General features: G+C 42.1%; 1 protein-coding gene across 21 annotated transcripts in view; it reads right to left on the bottom strand.

Moving 5' to 3' along the window:
• Positions 1 to 17178, bottom strand: part of PIK3R1 (phosphoinositide-3-kinase regulatory subunit 1) — a 959753-nt gene that overhangs the window by 88492 nt on the left and 854083 nt on the right. The window contains exon 14 of one of the 21 annotated variants that reach the window (XM_079916421.1): positions 2393 to 2466. The exons of 19 other annotated variants lie outside the window; for them this stretch is intronic. The gene's annotated coding sequence lies outside the window, so the exon portion shown is untranslated. The remainder of the gene's footprint in view (positions 1 to 2392; positions 2467 to 17178) is intronic. One more of the 21 variants, XM_079916422.1, reaches the window with a different exon arrangement.

The raw sequence follows: 17178 nt of genomic DNA, 5'->3' as shown, positions 1-17178 counted from the left end.
CTATTCCCCCCAAACCTAAAAATAGCATGAAATCCTTAATCAAGCTTCCTTTTCTAGATAGACTTCAACAACTTATTTCCAGTATATGTTGTTTTTTTCTTTAATGTGTTTCTGTCATATTTGAACACATAGTGTAAGTCCAAAGAGTGTTCCATGATAGGACAGTATGGCTCTCTTTCCATAATTGAATAAGTTTAGTCTTTGTTTCATCTTTATTAAATTGATACCTCCCCGCCATATCACTAATATTCAAATTTTTATCTATTTTTATTTTCTATTAATTTCTATGAAATAATTAAAGCAAAAGTCACCAAAACAGCAGTATTCAAAATTTTTAAAAATAACCTTTTCCTTTAATCAAATCTTATCTGGACTCCAAAAACGTAACTGTTATGAGAAGCCATGTGGTGAGACCAAGGGCGCCTCTAAGTCTTTGGACCAGCTATGGCATTACCTCTTGGGAATTTGCTGGAAATGCAAATTCTCTCCTCAGTGAATCAGACATACTGGGGACGGAGCCTATGGGTCTGTTTTAATACACCTTCCAAGTGGCACGCTAGGGTTTGAGAACCATTGCTCCAGGCCTAAGGCATCTGGGAACACAAACTGAAACCACTGCAATAAAATGCTCAAATAAACGCACAAACACTACCATGCAATCAGTAACGGCGGAACTGGTGGATGAGAGCGGTCCCACCATCAAAGAGCTCAAAATGTCAAAGGAGGTACAGTTTGCCAGAGGGAGAGAGGGCTGTCATGCATCACTGGTGACAGCAAAGGTGGTTTGGAAGGCAGACCTATGGGAGTTAAGGACCCCTAACACCAAAAGGTTTTCAGTGGCCACAGCAAGCTGAGATGTACCCTCCCAAAGAGGACCAGTAGTACATTCTCATTTGCCACCATCACTCCAGCTACTTCAATAATGTGAGTGCTAGAATAAGCGTCCATTAGACTTGAAACCTAAGTCTGTAGTTTAGGGTTCAAAATCAAAATAAAACAAAGGGCTTTCCTGGTGGCGCAGTGGTTGAGAGTCCGCCTGCCGATGCAGGGGACACAAGTTCGTGCCCCGGTCCGGGAAGATCCCACATGCCACGGAGCGGCTGGGCCCGTGAGCCATGGCAGCTGAGACTGCGCGTCCGGAGCCTGTGCTCCGCAACGGGAGAGGCCACAACAGTGAGAGGCCCGCGTACCGCAAACAAAACAAAACAAAACAACAAAGACAAATGCCTTCGAGCCTTACTTCTCATAGACCAGCAGCACTGACGCCATCTAGGAGCTTGCTAGATATGCAGAATCCCAGACATGCATGCTGAATCACAATCTGCAGTTTAATAAGGTCCCCAGGTGATTCATATGCAAGCTAAACTTCGAGATGCTCTTACACAGGGGCCCTCAATTTTGGAATTGCCTGGGGAGCTTATAAAAATCCCAGTGCCTGGATTACACAACAGATGGATTATATCAAAATCTTTGGGGGTTGCAACACAGGCATCAGTAGCTTTTAAAGTTCCTCACGTGATTCCTGACAGTTTGGAGCCAGGTTCAAGAACCACCATCTTGAAGAATCCAGGTAGGAAAGGTACCATCAGGAAAGCCAGCAGTGGAGAGACTGGAGCCCAAATGGCTGGTCTTAAAGGGAGCAGCTGGTACTAGAGTTTAGCTGACTGTGGCCACGCAGGAATGTGAGCCCAGATTTGCCAGGCCTCCCAATTCTCAGAGAGAAGCTGGAAATCCAGATTTTTACTGGGCAGTTTCCCAATTATTAAATGATGGCAATTCACTCAACAATTTTTGAAACCTGGGTTAGGCCACATAAGCGTTATGACAACCAGTAGTTTATAGTTTTAGGACGCTGTACATCACAAAATTAAGTGGGCCAAAAAAAAAAAAAAAAAAGGAAGCACACCCAAGAAGAGAACGGGCTTGTTGGAAGGTCAAACTGTTGCTCTCAAGGATCATGTATTTTGAGTCTTCTGTTCTCTACAACACCAAACATTGCAGGCCTTCAATGGCTGAGAACTGGTAATGGGTGAGATACCAGTGCTAGCAGCCCTGGGGCAAAACACTCTGGAATTTTGTCCAGTATTTTTATTTTCCCTATCTCCTGCCCTGATAACTGAAATGGGAGAAAAATCAATCTTTGTATTACTTAGCTGAAAATGTTCCCCTCTTTGTGAGCTAACCAGGTTAAACACATATTAAGAGAAGCATGAAAAAAAATTATTGGCTGGAATAGTGCTTCCTAGCAGAGGGAGAATTCAGAAGGCCAACAGTTTTAGAATTCTCATTCTGTTATTTCTGAGCTTGTACCTGCTGTTAACCACGTTGAGGTATTAGAAGGAGAGGCAACTTCCTGACTGTACCCCCAGAGAACACGTAAGATCATAATCACCTGTACTCAGAGTTCCCTGGTCATAATCTGTGGTCTGGGCATTCTTGTCTCTTTCAGCTCTTCAGTCCTCTATACTTTGGGAATAAAACTAAATAAATCAACCAGCAAGCAATGGAAGTAAATGAACCAACTTAGTGATAGTTTCAGTTAATTCTACTCTGTATCTGCTCTCAAAATCCCCTGTAATAAGAAGCTGGATTAAAAAAAAAATTACAACACAGTAATCTCAGTTGATAAACTATGAGACACACAAACAAAATTTTGTGCAGTTATTTTCCTGAATGCCAGGGCCACCTTTATTTTTGTATAACTCCGGCAAATAATAGACTTCCTGGTACACAGTGGGCACTCAGTAAAGGAGAATGGTCTGGAGGTTTAAAGGAAACTCAACATGAAATTCTTATATGTGCAACTGTTAAAGGAATAGAATGCAAGTGTTGTTCAGATAGAACCTCTGAGGGCCTAAGTCAGAGCCAGACTTGAGGACGGAGCAACAGGGTCACAAATGCTGCCAGTCTACGAGTGCTGCTAAAACATCACCAGGCTGGGAGCAACTGGAAAGCTATGTGCAAGGAAAAATGAACCTTCATCCTGGTATCCTACCATATAAAAAATTTGACTGGAAATGGATCATAGACCTACATTTAAAAGCCGAAACTATAAAACTTCTAAAAGAGAATATAGGTTTAGAAAAGATTTCTTAGATATTAGGACACAAAAACATGAACTATAAAAGGAAGAAAACCAGTAAATTGAATTTCATCAAAATCAGAAATGTTTGCTCCTTAAAAGCCACTGTTATGAAAATAAAAAGCCACATCTTAGAGAGAATATTTGCAAAATATATATCCAACAAAGGACCTGTATTTAGAATACGTCAGGAACCCTCACAACACAATATTTTCTTAAAAAGCAAAAACAGTTTTTAAAAATAGACAAAAGATTTGAACACTTTACCCAAGAAAATAAACGGATGGCAAATAAGCTCATGTATAGAAGAAGCTCAACAACTTTAGTTATTAGGGAAATGCAAATTAAAACCGCAGTAAGAAGGAATTCAAATAGATACTTGTATGCAATGTTCAGAACAGCATTGTTCACAATAGCCAAAAGGAGGAAACTACACAAGTATTCATGAACAGATGAATGGATGAACAAAATGTGGTACCGACATGCAATGGAATATTATTTGGCCTTAAAAAGGAATGGAGTTCTGACACATGGAGTTCTAACCTCAGAAACATCCAGAGTACATGGTGGTGGGGAGGCTTGAGGGATGTTTCATCCTGGCTTTGGAAAACCTTACTGAAGTGTCCCAGGCACCCGCTGGAATGTGCCCCTCCCTAGTGAGCACAGTGTTTACAAGTCCCACATCACAAACGTTGCACCTGGTTCTATTTCACTCTTACTCTCTGACTCCCCTTTGTGTAGGCTCCGTGAAGCTTCCTCATTTTGATTAAAAATCTTTTACAAAGCTTATAGTATACGCTTAGTTAGCTCTCAGCTTCCTGAGCTAACATCATATTCCAGTCCTTCCAGTTTTAGAGGCTAAAATTTAATCACCTCATTTAGACTTGGGTGATACAAGATTTTCTCCATCACCATTGACAGACTCTCCCTCTCAGACTGGTTTATCACATGTTCATTGTTAATGTGGATTTCTCTTTCAGAGGGTCACCTTTTCCCAGAGTTCTGGAGCCACCTTTCTCCAACAAAATCAACCCACTTAGATCCATAAGCATGTATCCGTTAAGCTAAGGAAGCGATTCTGAAACATTCGACTACTTTTTTTTAAATTTAAAATGGGCTCGCATTTAAAAAATGACAAAAAGTGTAAATATGACGAAAAGCAAGCTGATACATTATATTTCTTGGTGATTCAACTAATTGGAAATTTCGCCCGTAGTTGATTATATTCTACACCCCAGCTTTGAGCACTGGCACAAATTGTTAGGGTGCTGTTACAGCTGTCTGGGTAAAAGGATTGGCTTAAATATGCTCGTGTTGGCACTGCCAACATAAAAATTAAGGGCAAAGTCACACCGATAGATAATGAGCCCTTTATCAAGGAAACTGTGTTGGACAATCTCACTGCTCAGAAAGAATTTTTCAAAAGAAACCCCAGCCTTTGTTCCCTCCACTGGAGGGGATCCAGAACTGTCAGTGTTTCTGACAGAACTGAGCCCCGAGTATTCAGACAGCCTCGCAGAATAAAGGAAACCCATTACCATCAACCTCTCCAGACTAGCCCCTACCACACTGCCTTTTCTCTGGGGCTTGCCAAGCTGTGTATGCAAAGAAAACGCTTTAGATCAGGTAAGGTTATCTTCTGACAGTACCAATTTTCTAAGATTCTTAGAATCTTTTGTTGGGTGACTGTATCACAATGTTAACAAGGATTTCCTTTCTTCAGTTATGAACAAAATGCATTGTGAAGGAATGACTACTCCTCACTTACGATATTTTGTAGGGCATGAGTTTCTTTAACCATGAATATGTCTGAAAAATACATCTTAGGTTTTCTGTTGTGAGAAGGGAGCCGTGCTTATGATGATGGCTTTTGTATCAGATTTTAATGCTTCAAGAGGACTTGAACATGAATTCTTTTATCTGATGCATCATCCCTGGGTCATAGGCAGAGCCTGCATCCTGATTTCCATTTTACAGATGAAGCAACAGACTCGGGAAGACTATGTGATTTGACCCGGGTTTCATAGACTGAGAGCAGTGGAATAACATCTCTGCTGGGGCTTTCCGACTCTAGGACTGCAGCATGTGCTGCCTCATTGTTCAGTGACACCTCCCTTCCGGTTGATGCGCTCCTTACCCTGAATCCGTGATCAGCCACTTCTAGGCAACTTTCCGTCTAACTATTGCAATTATCAGCTAATCTAGCATCACTACCAATCCAGGAGAAACTGCGAAAGGGCCCAAAAGGATCTAGGCTGATCAACAGAGAACTTCAGACCTGTGAGACCACCTCCTCTCCCCACTTGGGTAACCCTAAATCACAGAGTTGGCAAGGGCCTGCCTCATCTAGCTTAACTCTCTCTTTTTCAGAGAAGGAAACGGAGTCTCAGAGAAGTTAGATAACTGTCTCTATGACACAGACTTAGGTGATGCTCTAAGTCACACAGCCAGTTAGTGACAGAATCATGAAAAGAACCTATGTCTCCTAACTCTGGCCGTAGGCCTCACTGGGCTAGCCCGTGGCATCACAGTACGATTCTGGTTTAGCTAGTGCCCGGTGAGCCCTTGCCAAATATAACAGGTACTGCTGACTTATGGAAGACAAGATTCATGACGTGTATACATGATTATGGGTCTGGGTCTGTCAACAACGGCCTTGTAAAAGATTAATAATCTTGTACGTAACTTAGGCACTGTGCCGCATGAAAAACGGGAGGAACCATGCAGGCTGATGATGCGCTCTAAGGACAAAACCTCTTTACACCTGAAATGCTATAAAAGACTCTTAACACCCAGTTCCATGGCAAAGAGATGGCAATTCCTGCTATTTCCTCAGTCACTGAATTCGAGGGGAAAAAAGAATATGTACCTGTTTCCCAAACCATTTACCTGGCCATGAATGTCGGCACACAACCCCGCCCTACCACCACCAACACCACCTCCTTTCTGCAAGCCATGTGGGACCGCATTAAAAGCATGCCCTGATAGTCCCCTCACGTGGGGAACGTTCCCTCACCAATCCCTGTGTGATACTAAAAACCTAGTATTCTACCCATCATGAGGCTCAGTACTTTGACAGAGGTGGCTTTGCCAAGCTTTTCCTTATTCATCCTTTCTTGGAAGGGGGTTCAGAAACTTCTTGGCTTACCAAGAGCTACCCTGCAGGAGGCTACAAGACCATTTGTTTTAGAGTCAAAGTAGCATCCGACAAAGGAGCACAAGAGCCATTAGTTTGAGGCAGGCCAAGTTCCTATGCTTTTGCTCTAGTAAAAGAAGCTTTGGAGAGACTGACGACTGTTCACCAGTAGAAAGTTCAGAAGACAGAAGTTTCTCTACGGGGACAGGTCCTCACCCGGCAGGCGAGTGCCTCTTGCCTTAGTACCATCTCCCTGCAGAAAAAGTTGTTGTGCCGTACTCGTGAACAGAAAAAAAGCGTGCAGAAACACAACATGAAGTTGAAAAGAGGGAGAAGAATGATAGTTAACCACACTAATTACATAATCAAGCACTGGTCCAAGTGCTGCACATATATGAATTCATTTAGTCTCCATAGTGCCATTCCTCCCACTTTACAGATAAGGAAACTGGCACCAAAAGGCTAGGTAGCTGGTAGAGCTGAGCTTTGAACTGAAGCAACCTGGTCCCAGACAGCATCTCCTAAACCAGGGGCTTACAAACTCTATCTTAGAGGCCAACTCCAGCCCATTACCTATTTTCATAAATAACTCCCATTATCTGTGTGGCTTTCACACTCGCTTGGCAGAGTTAGCAGTTGCAACAGGGACAGCATGGCCCACAGAGCCTAAAATACTTACTGGCTCTTTACAGAAAGAGTTTGCTGACCCTTGCTCTGAACTATACTGGGGAAGGAGCGAGACCGTCCCTCTCTCACCTTTTAGAAGTACAAACACACCTGAAGGCTGTGGTTATGTACACTAACAATTTAATATCTGGGAGATAGTTTAGCATCTATCAAATTCTTTCTCGTTTGTCTTCAAGGAGAGGGAACTGAGGTCTGGGGACATGAGAAAAATGATCCCTAGATGACACTGATAACAGCAGATGCAGGTCCAGAACATAAATCCCCAACCCACTGTCCTGCCCCTCAATTTTCAGTTAGCGCCTTAGCAGGAATTAGTTGAAGATGAGTTGAGAACAAGACTGGAACAAATCAGAGGGACCATCCAGCAGATGCAGAAGGAAGTTAAAGGTAAGTACAGAGAGGCCAACAGGGAGAAAACCCAGTCTGTGCCGATAAAGGTGTACACAGGCAGCTACTTCTTCACAATTCTGTTGAGGGCCAGCCAGGGCAGGGCCACTCAAGCCTGCCTGGGCTCCCAGCCCTTGACTTCTCTCTAAACTAGTGTAGACTGTCTACCGGACACTCAAAAATAGATGATTTTATAAACATTATTAACCATGTATTCATTTAGTCCTAACTGGATTGTAAATGGCTTGAGGGAAATTCCAAAGGTCATGAATACGTGAGGTATAGAGTCTGCAAAGGGGGCCCCACCCTGAGAAGTCAGAATGGAAATATCGACCTGATTATTTCCTAGTATTTTTCAAGGCCCACCCATAAGAAAGTTCAGCTGAGATCTCTATTTCTGTTCATTTTCATCACCAGTCATTTGCAAAGCCCTCATTTTATCTTAGAGCTTCAAAAGAATACTGTCAAAACCAGCTTCTTCATGACTTGTCACTTAACATGTTCTCCTTCATTTCCAAGGGAACAAAGTACATATTTTCCCAAAAGCAATTGAAATCACAACCCCTGCTCCTTCTTTTAGGGCTTTGGGGAGTCAGTGTTAATCAAATACTAATGAGAATCAAAAGAGCTAGAAATCGTTATATAATTTTCTATCTACAGAAATGCAAATGACATTTAAAATCAGCATAATTTCACGACTAGTGTGTTGCTTTGTTGAATCCGTTCAAAACTTCATAGTCCAAATCATATACAAATGCAAATTTATTGGCGTACATCACTATCTAATATGAAATTCTAGAAATTTTGGAAACTTCAGATGCCATAGTATATACACCAGGCCAGAGAGGAAATCTTTTGTAAAATTATCAACCTTCTTGGGACTGTTTTCAGTTAGAGCTGATGGCTCACACATGTTAATTTACTCATTGGGATGTATTGGTAAACTTGCACTATTTGCCTAGTCCCTGCTTCTCCAGGATTTGCAACCCGGTCCCAACGCAATTCCCAAGGGTTATCACAGAAGCATCCATTTCGGCCACAGTTCAGTGGGGTATATGAATCAATGTGGGATGACCATCCCTTTTTCCTCAAGTCTTACTTTCTGGCCATGGATGATTGGTCCAAAGGAGGACATGTGGCTCAGCTGAGCCAATGAGTTCCTTCCTCAGGATTTTGTATTTTTCTGTTGAAAGAGTTAGTCTGAGCTCTAACACTTAAACTTCAGAAGCTGTCAGTTGCCATGTTTCCTTTTATATTGACAAGAAAGGTCATGAGGAGAGAGAAAGAAGAACAAAGCAGATGTGCAGAGAGAGGAACTGAGGAGAGCTACCATGAAGTCCTGAGTTCCTGATTTCAGCTTTTCCTGCACATTCACCTTTGTATCCATGAGATACCTTTATATCCTTATAATGAGATGTTCTTTCTGCTTAAGCTTATTGGAGTGGGGCTTCTGTCACTTGGCAGGCACTAAACATCTCAAGAAATACACAGCATTAAAAATTTTTAAGAAGATGAAATCGAATTTTGCTAGGAAAATATGTGTATTTACTAGGAAAGCTTATTTACTCATTAGTAAGCTTCTTCGAGTTACACTTGAAAGCAGATTAATCAGACCAATGACTTGAACTTTGTTAGCGCTCAACAGTTTTGTTGTTGTTGTTTCTGCTGTTTGTTTTAATGAATAATAAAGAGGAAGGACTAGTGAGTGACATATTGCTGACGTGGAGAAAAGAGAAATAAAGCATGCGATGAAGGAAAGCATACTCCACAGGCTAAAATTGAAGCCCCACCCTCACTCTAACCTTGTCTCAACAAATAGCCAATTATCCAGTCTGTTGTGTAAGCCAAACCCAGGTAATCACCCTCTCTCTTTTCTCCTGTACCAAGTCCATCATTTCACCATTCCACCAGTCCCAGTGGTTTAACCAAGTAGAAATCTCTCATCTTTATCCATTTCATTTCCATTGCTGCTACCCTAATCCAAAGTTGCATCATTTAGTTGTCACTTAATTGGTCTCCTTTCTGAAACCTCTTAACTCCTAGCATCCCTAACTCCACAGTTCTAGACAAAGGATGCTTTTTGAAATGTGAATTTGATGATGACATCCATCTCCCCCCAAACACGCACAATACACATATCCTCTTTTAAACATTTTATGATTTCCTCATTGCTGTTAGGCAATGATTCTCCTTCCTGGCTTCACAGTAAAATCACCTGGAAGCTTTACAACAAACCAACATACAAACAAATGAACAAACTTATGCCTGGATCTCACTTCCAGAAATCCGGATTTAATTGTTCTGGAGTGGGATCCGAATCAGCATTTCTAAAATGCTCCCCAGGTGAGTCTAATGAAAAGCCAGAGCTGGTCAAGGTATATAAGCCAAAATCCTTCACATGGGCCGGCCATGCTCTTGTCTCTGCTTCCTTCTCTGCCCTCATCACCTGCCACATCCCCATCCTCAGTTCTCCGGCCATGCTGGTCTTTTCTTGGTTCCTCAAAGTCCCCACACTCCTTCCTGCCTGGGTCTAGGGCCTCTGAGCAGCTTCTACCTGTGACACACTCTCCTTTTTCTCCAGATCTGCACTTTGTATCACCTTCTTAGGGAAGACTTGCTTGACCTCCCCAAGTAGGTCAACTTCCCATTCTGGGCCCATCGAACTCTGAACCCTTCCTTGACGGCACTCGTCACAGTAGGCTTTACCTTTATGTGTAATTGTTTGAATCATGTTTGTGTTCCCCATTAGGCTATAAACTCTGTGAGCAGGGGCCATGTTTGCTTTGCTCACCACTGCATCTCCAGTCCCCAGTCTACCTCTGGAATAGAACTCCCTCCTTCTTTGTTATGAGGACCAAGGGAGGAGAGGGTGATATTTCCTGAGGGCAGCCCTACTGCTACAGAAGTTAAAATTCAGCACCAAGATTTTTGTTACAAAACTAACAAAAACTTCAGAGGGAAACCCAAGTCTTGAGTGGAATGGGCAGTACAAAACTTTAAGGGGCATGTGGTTGATGGCAGATGGAGGGAGTGGGGTGTAAAAGACTCAGGACAGGTGAAGGGTCTGGAGGAAAGGTCTCTGACCCCACCGGGTCTGGTCTTCCATTTCATCCCCATAAACTTCTGCCTGTGGCTTAAGTGGCATGGCCTGAAAGCAAAAAAGGAGAACGTGTGCCCAATAATCCCTGTGGGCTTGGCAGGACAAGGCAGCAACCATGTGGGGTCACTAGGGCAGACTGTGGGTTTGTTTGACTTACAAGGAGAGGACCCATCCAACCACAGGACATCTAGTTTGGTGATTAGACTTGGAGCCAGACTCTTTCTTTTCAAACCCCTACAGGGAGCTCTGCTACTTACTTGCTATGGGACCTTAGGACAAGTTACTTATGTTCTCTACGTTTCTGTTTTCAGACTGTACCATGGGAAGGATGAGAGTGTGTCCCTCACAACGGGTATATAACATTATATAGATATAATCTCTGTAGAGATTCATTACAAAGACAACAGATTCTAGCTAACACGAGCACAAATTCTAGCTAACACAAGCCTTCTTCAGCTATTGTTTTTATAATTTTATTCCTACTCTAAAACTCTGCAAGGTTCCCCATTTTTGCTTCTGTGTTGGTGGATCTGCAGTAGGTGTCCCGGTAGATGCATGCTCTGAACCACTGCAACCCACACCCCCAGATGCTACAGTGCAAACTTTCTGCTATCCAATGAGAAAAGCCTTCTGGTTTCTGAATAAGACCAAAGTGAAGCACATTTACAACGTCTGAATCTTAGATCACTCATAATTGTGCAGATGATTTGCCTTCCAACTGCGTGCACTAAAATGTCATTTCTGTCCACGAATGTCCGTGAAGTGTGCTATAATCTCCATGTCCTGTAACACCTGTAAAGGCAAGTCTCTCACCTTCTGAAGGGAAGATGGAGAGCTTGCATCGGCATCCCTTCCTGGGATAGTGATAGAGGCGACCCTTTGCATAGGACATCCTCCTCCATCTGGCCTTGCATCATCCCTGTAAATATGTTCGCAGGGACAGGGATGGGGGGCATCCCATTTATTCACATGCCCTAGAATGAAATGTTCTGAGCACACAGTAACACCTGACGGCACAGAGAATTGGATACAATACACATCCTTGGCAACACATCCATTTTAACTGGAAAGTCATTTGTGTTACAACCATACAAATTTCATCTCTAAGTTCAGTTTGGCCAGCACTCCTTGGAAGAGGAATGTAATGGTTCATTTCATGTGTCAACTGGACTGGGCCATGGGGTACCCAGACATTTGGTCAAACATTATTTTGGATGTGTCAGTGAGGGTGTTTCTAGATGAGATTAACATGTGTGTAGGTAGACTGAGTAAAGCAGATTGCCCTCCTTAATGTGGGTGAACCTCATACAATCATCTGAGGACCTGAATAGAATAAAAAGGCTGACTCACCCACAGATGAGAGGGTATTTCCTCCTTGAGCTGGGACTTTTTCTCCTCCCTTGGGACTCAGACTAAAACATTAGCTCTTCCTGAGTCGAAAGCTCGCTGGCCTTTAGACTGGAACTACCCTATTGGTTCTCCTGCTCTTAGGCTTTTGGATTCAGATTGGAACTAAACCATCGGCTTTCCTGGGTCTCCAGCTTGTTGACTGCAGATCTTGGGACTTGTCAGCCTCCATAATCACCAATTCTTTCCCTATGTACATATATATATATTTTTTTTTTTTCTATTGGTTCTCTGGGGAACCCGAATACAAGGAACTCAGAAGATTTTTCTGCCTTAGTAAGGTCAGAAGGCCAAATATTATTGACATTTCATTGCTAACAAAGATTCAGAAGATTTTAGAGAAACACTGTGAACATGAGTCAGTCACTGTTCGGTCCTGAGGGGGTGGAAAAGGGGAGTTAACATGTGCTGAGTGCTTGCTATGAGTCAGTCTCTTTCACAAAGATCAATGTAATGAATTAAAGGAATATTGACTGACCCATGAAATTAGTTTAGGAACAAGTCTGAGACACCAGTTGTATTGCTTGCCTTTCCCTATAACTATGGAATTTATTAAATTGAACAAGCCTCGAACATGGCCCTGACAGAGGCTAAGGCAGGAGCCTTCTCCTGCTAAGGGGAGCTGTAGACGCTTCAAAGGAGAAGATGTGATTTCCTTACTTGTGTGAATTAACTGGGTGGTCATTCTAAAAATACTGTTCTTCCTGACAAAACTGCATCTTTGTGATCCAAAATAAGTGGCTTGACTTTTTACCTCCAAAGACCCCAAACAGCTAGGATGGTGTCGCACACGATCACAGTACGCTGTGTGGTCACTACCTAGAAATACAGCCAGTCCCTGTGACAGGCTTTAGGCAGTCTCGGGGACATCTCAGTTACCTCACAGCTTTTTGTAAATTGTAGGAAGCCTTCCAGACTCAGCACTTCCCCAGATATAGAAACTACAAGATTTTATTGCAAGACAGGAGGAAAGTGTCAGGAAGTTAGGTTTTCTGGCCTACGTCTGAAGAGAGTCACTTGGAGTCCTGGGGCCTCCCGGTGAAATCTTTCTGGGACTTTTCTTTATCTGCCCGATGGAATGGATAGAAAGGTTCAGAAGGAAAGGGACTCAGGCTGAGGTCAACAGGTGCGCAGAGTCTCAGTCTCATTCACCTTCATATGCAAAAAAGATCTAAACCTCAGGGACCCTACAGTCTGATAAAGTCATAACCCCCAACAGTGACTGACAAAAAGTATTACAATGGAAAAGAAGCAATGACTAGAATTTATGGCTAGAGACTCAATCTCTCTCAGTTACGTCACTTAACTTCTCTGGGCTTCAGCTGGAAAAAACTGGGGTGGGGTTAGGAGGGCTGGGAGGGAGGAGGATGGGACCACAGGATCTCTGAGACTCCTTTACCTTTAAACCCCCCAGCTTTTCTGTTATCTCCATATAGAGTGGTTTTATCAGCATGATAAGCCTTGCAGCTTACCAAAGGTAAAAATTCGGCAGCCATGAAGTCCTTGGTTTGGATTGGAGGGTCTTTAGCTTGTCAGCCTTATGTTTAGTTTGACATGTACTTTGGAGCCTTCACTACAACACAGTGCCTGAGCTAGGATCCAGAAGTACAAAATGAACTCACAGACTTGTGGGGTCTTCAGGAGGATCCAGGTTGCTAGTTTAAGATAATACACTCTAAGTTGTTATTTTTAAAGAAAAACACAAAAACACACATCTGGCGGTTTAAGAAGGTGTCTTTGATATTCCTCCCAACAGGAGGGGCCCAAGCTTAGTGTCTCTCTTGTAACCAGCTGAGTCTTGTGACAGTGATGCTGTGTGATGTCGGAGGTTAGGTTGGCAAAGGCTACTGCCTGGTTCTCTTGGGACGCTGGCTGTGGGGAAAGTTGTGCACCATCTAGGAGGTCTGAGTACCCCAGGATTGCCATGCTGGTGTAGGTGCTCTGTTAACTAACCATGCTGAGCTCCCAGGGGGATGCTGCAACCACGGACTCAGGAGAGAGCACAGTGGAGCCTTTGATGGTAGGAGCCCCAGCCAACACCTGACTGCAACAGAATGAAAAATCCACAGCAAGACGTGCCTAGGCTGAGCTCTTTCTGAATTCCCAACTCACAAAACTGTGACCAAAATAAAATGGTGGTTTTAAGCTACTGGTTTTAGGGTAATGTGTTAATGCAGCAATAACAACCACAACAACATCATCACCAAAATTATTCTTAATTCCTCCAGAATCAGTTAACATAGAAACATTTATATTCTAAGAATTTTTCCAATAAGTATATAGTGCATACTCAAGGAGAGAAAGATAAGCGTGGTACAAGTGACCTAAAACCCACATAAAACAATCATGCAATGTTCTACAATGCCTTATTTTTTTAAAGTATAGCCTTGAAAAGTAGTTTGTTTCCTCAAACTAGAAACGTATCCATGGAACATTATATTGTGAACAACAAAAATTCAATTTAAGAAAAATGAGACAGATGATACCTTAAATAACAACCACAGTTGTTCTCTTTTATATTATCAGGGCTCTTCTTCAGGAGAAATAATTTTTTGTGTGTGTGGGAAAAAAAAAGTCACCTCCTGAGTCTTTATTTACTCTAACTGCAGTGAAACACACTCTGGCCTGGGGGTCAGAGGAAAAACACACGCAGACAGGAACAGACTCCTATCTCCTCTCGCTTCAGCTAGTTCGTGGGGCAACTGACCATCCCACCAGAAACTCATAGCTATTTTCAGTACCATCAAGATTTGAGGGCTATGATTAACGTACAGGGCATGATCCATCTCCTAAAAATGACTGCGTCATAACTCAGCGGACCTAGAGCTTATCTGAGGCTGCATCCTCCCGTCACTGCAGAAAATACCTCTATCTAACGGGTGACAATCTAAAGGCCTACCTGGGAGAGCAGCTAACAGCTAACCTGGCCTCTTCATTTTGGTTTCTCTACTTGCCACATTGTAATTCTAGTCCTGACCTACCTTAACTGTCACTGCGTAGGTTGGGGGAGGTGGCAAACTGACTGAAAAAAAAAAAAAAAAAAAAGCCTGAGAATTAAAAATACCACATCAGCTTTGCAAATGCGGTAGTTTTCAAAATCAACTCAATTTGTTTTTTCAGAAGAGGTTCATCTTTAAAACTTGCATTCACCCTGGCCACGTTTGCCTGTGCTGTTACCTGCCTCTTGTCATCTGAATTTTAATATGCACCATATAAGTTGAGTAAGAAAATGGGTATGTATATGTGGGAGAAGGGGCGTCAGAAAATAAACATAAAATTCATTCAAGGTCCTTTTGGGTTTGGAACTAATGAATGAAACAAGTGGGGAGACATCTATCTTCACGATTGTACTAACTGCAGGTGGTATGTAAGACCCCCATATTAAAAAAAACCCAGACGAATAAGGGGTTATCTAGATAAACAAATTTAGTAGGGTTTCTTTAAATGGCTGTCCCTTTGTTTATTTGGAATATGCTTAAAAGCTTGTCCTGTGCAAAACTTTTCAGGAATACTTCAGAATATTTATCATTTATTTATTCTGTACATATGTTACAGAAAAAAAGGGCAAGTCTTTATCAAATAACACTGGGTCCCAAGCCTGTGACAAAAAGACATTTTAAAATAGAGTTTTTTTCTTTGCTAACTCGACTGTTCCCCTATGATTTTTCCTTTCCTCCTAGGTTTGTAAGGTCTCATTCTTCTCAGCTTGGCTCCAAGGTTGCATCTTCTCTGAGACCTTCTGATCGCACGTGCATCCTCATCCGTCTGCTCCTGGGCTCCCCCTGGGCTGCCTTAATTTTCCGTCCATGCAATTCTCACGTGGAGCTGAAATGACTTGCTTATATCCTGTCTTCCCCATTAGGGTGGGAGCTCCATGGGGCCAAAGACTGTGGCTTATTCTTTCATATTCGTATCCAATGTATGGCTCTATGTGTAGCAGGTGCTCAGACAATGCTGGAAAGCCAGTCCCTGGATCTGCCTGCCATCACTTCATTTACTCTGCATTTCTAATAAGTAATATGTCTTTTTCTCTTAATCTTTGTTATTTTCACTGGATCCTTTTGAGTTTTGATTCCAAAGTTCATAAGAGACAGACGTCTCATCAGCTGGTGCACGGTCTGCAGAAGTCGTGTGCGTGTGTGTGTGTGTGTGTGTGTGTGTGTGTGTGAGCTGAGTCACCGTCTCCCATTTCTGGCTTCACTTCTCACATCCACAACCCGCTCTTGTGCTCTATTTCCATTCCTTTTTCTCATTTCCCTTTTGGAGCACATCTGAAGGTGAGAACACTTCATCTTACTATTATATTTGTACTTGCCAAATACTATGCTGAATCCAGCTGCTATTCTTAAATTATTCTGGAGAAAGTGGTATATATCTAGTGCAAAATAAATTTCCTTATAACCTCTAGCTATAAAAATCCTGTTCTATTTTTTTAAAGTATGGCATGGTATAAATAAAACTCTGTTTTGAACATTTTCTGGCATTGAGAAACATAGGGTGAAAACATTCCAAAGTAATTACGAGTCATTCTTTTAAAAATAACTAATGGTATGGAGAACGGTCATTAAAAAAAAAAAGGCACAGTATAAAGCTAAATAGAATTGGATTCCATTAAAGTGTGTTAAAAATTACCTTTTTCTCTTTCTCTCTTTCTCTCTCTCTCTGCGTGTATAAAGATTGAAAGGAAATACTAACAAGTTCTAATTCAAAGATATGGGGCTTATATTTTCTTCTTTATACTTCTTTTCTGCATTTCTCAATTTACCACAATGATAATGTACTTTTTTATAGCCAGAAAAAAACAAAATCCTGACATGTTATTTAAAGAAAAAAAAAACCTGAAAAAGTTAAAAACACAGAATAAACTGGGACATTTAAAAGAAAATCTATGTTTTGTACTGTAGCCTGGATAAAGGAGAGAGGCAAAGGGTTTTTTTTATCGTAGCATTTTTTTAATGAATAAAATGTCTAACTTCTCGAGAGCAGAGAACAGTGTTATGAGGTCCTAAAACTTCCATCCTGCAGCTCACCCCATTAACCACACTGCCATCCTTCTTTCCTCTCATTTCCCCTCCCCACTTTTTTTTCAAAGCAGTCTTTCAAAGGATCCCAGTTATCCTTTCATTTGTTTGGATATATTTTATTTTATATAGCTTGGGTCTTCTCTTTGGGGATGGTTTCCAAAGCCTCAAAGCTTCTGAACGCCCACTCACGTGAGACAGCATCTTGATTCCGCAAGTATGTGCCCTTCAACCCCGCCTGGAGACGAATCCCATTGAAGTCCTTGAGAGCAAACATCTATGAAAAGCAAAGCGATCTGGTATTTACTCAACTCTACTGCTGTCGGGTGGGTCAGAGAGCAGACTCCAGTGTCCAGGA

The sequence above is a fragment of the Stenella coeruleoalba genome (genome assembly GCF_951394435.1).
Source record: "Stenella coeruleoalba genome assembly, chromosome: 3".
Classification (NCBI taxonomy): Eukaryota; Metazoa; Chordata; class Mammalia; order Artiodactyla; family Delphinidae; genus Stenella; species Stenella coeruleoalba.
This window is presented reverse-complemented; position numbering and strand designations above follow the sequence as displayed.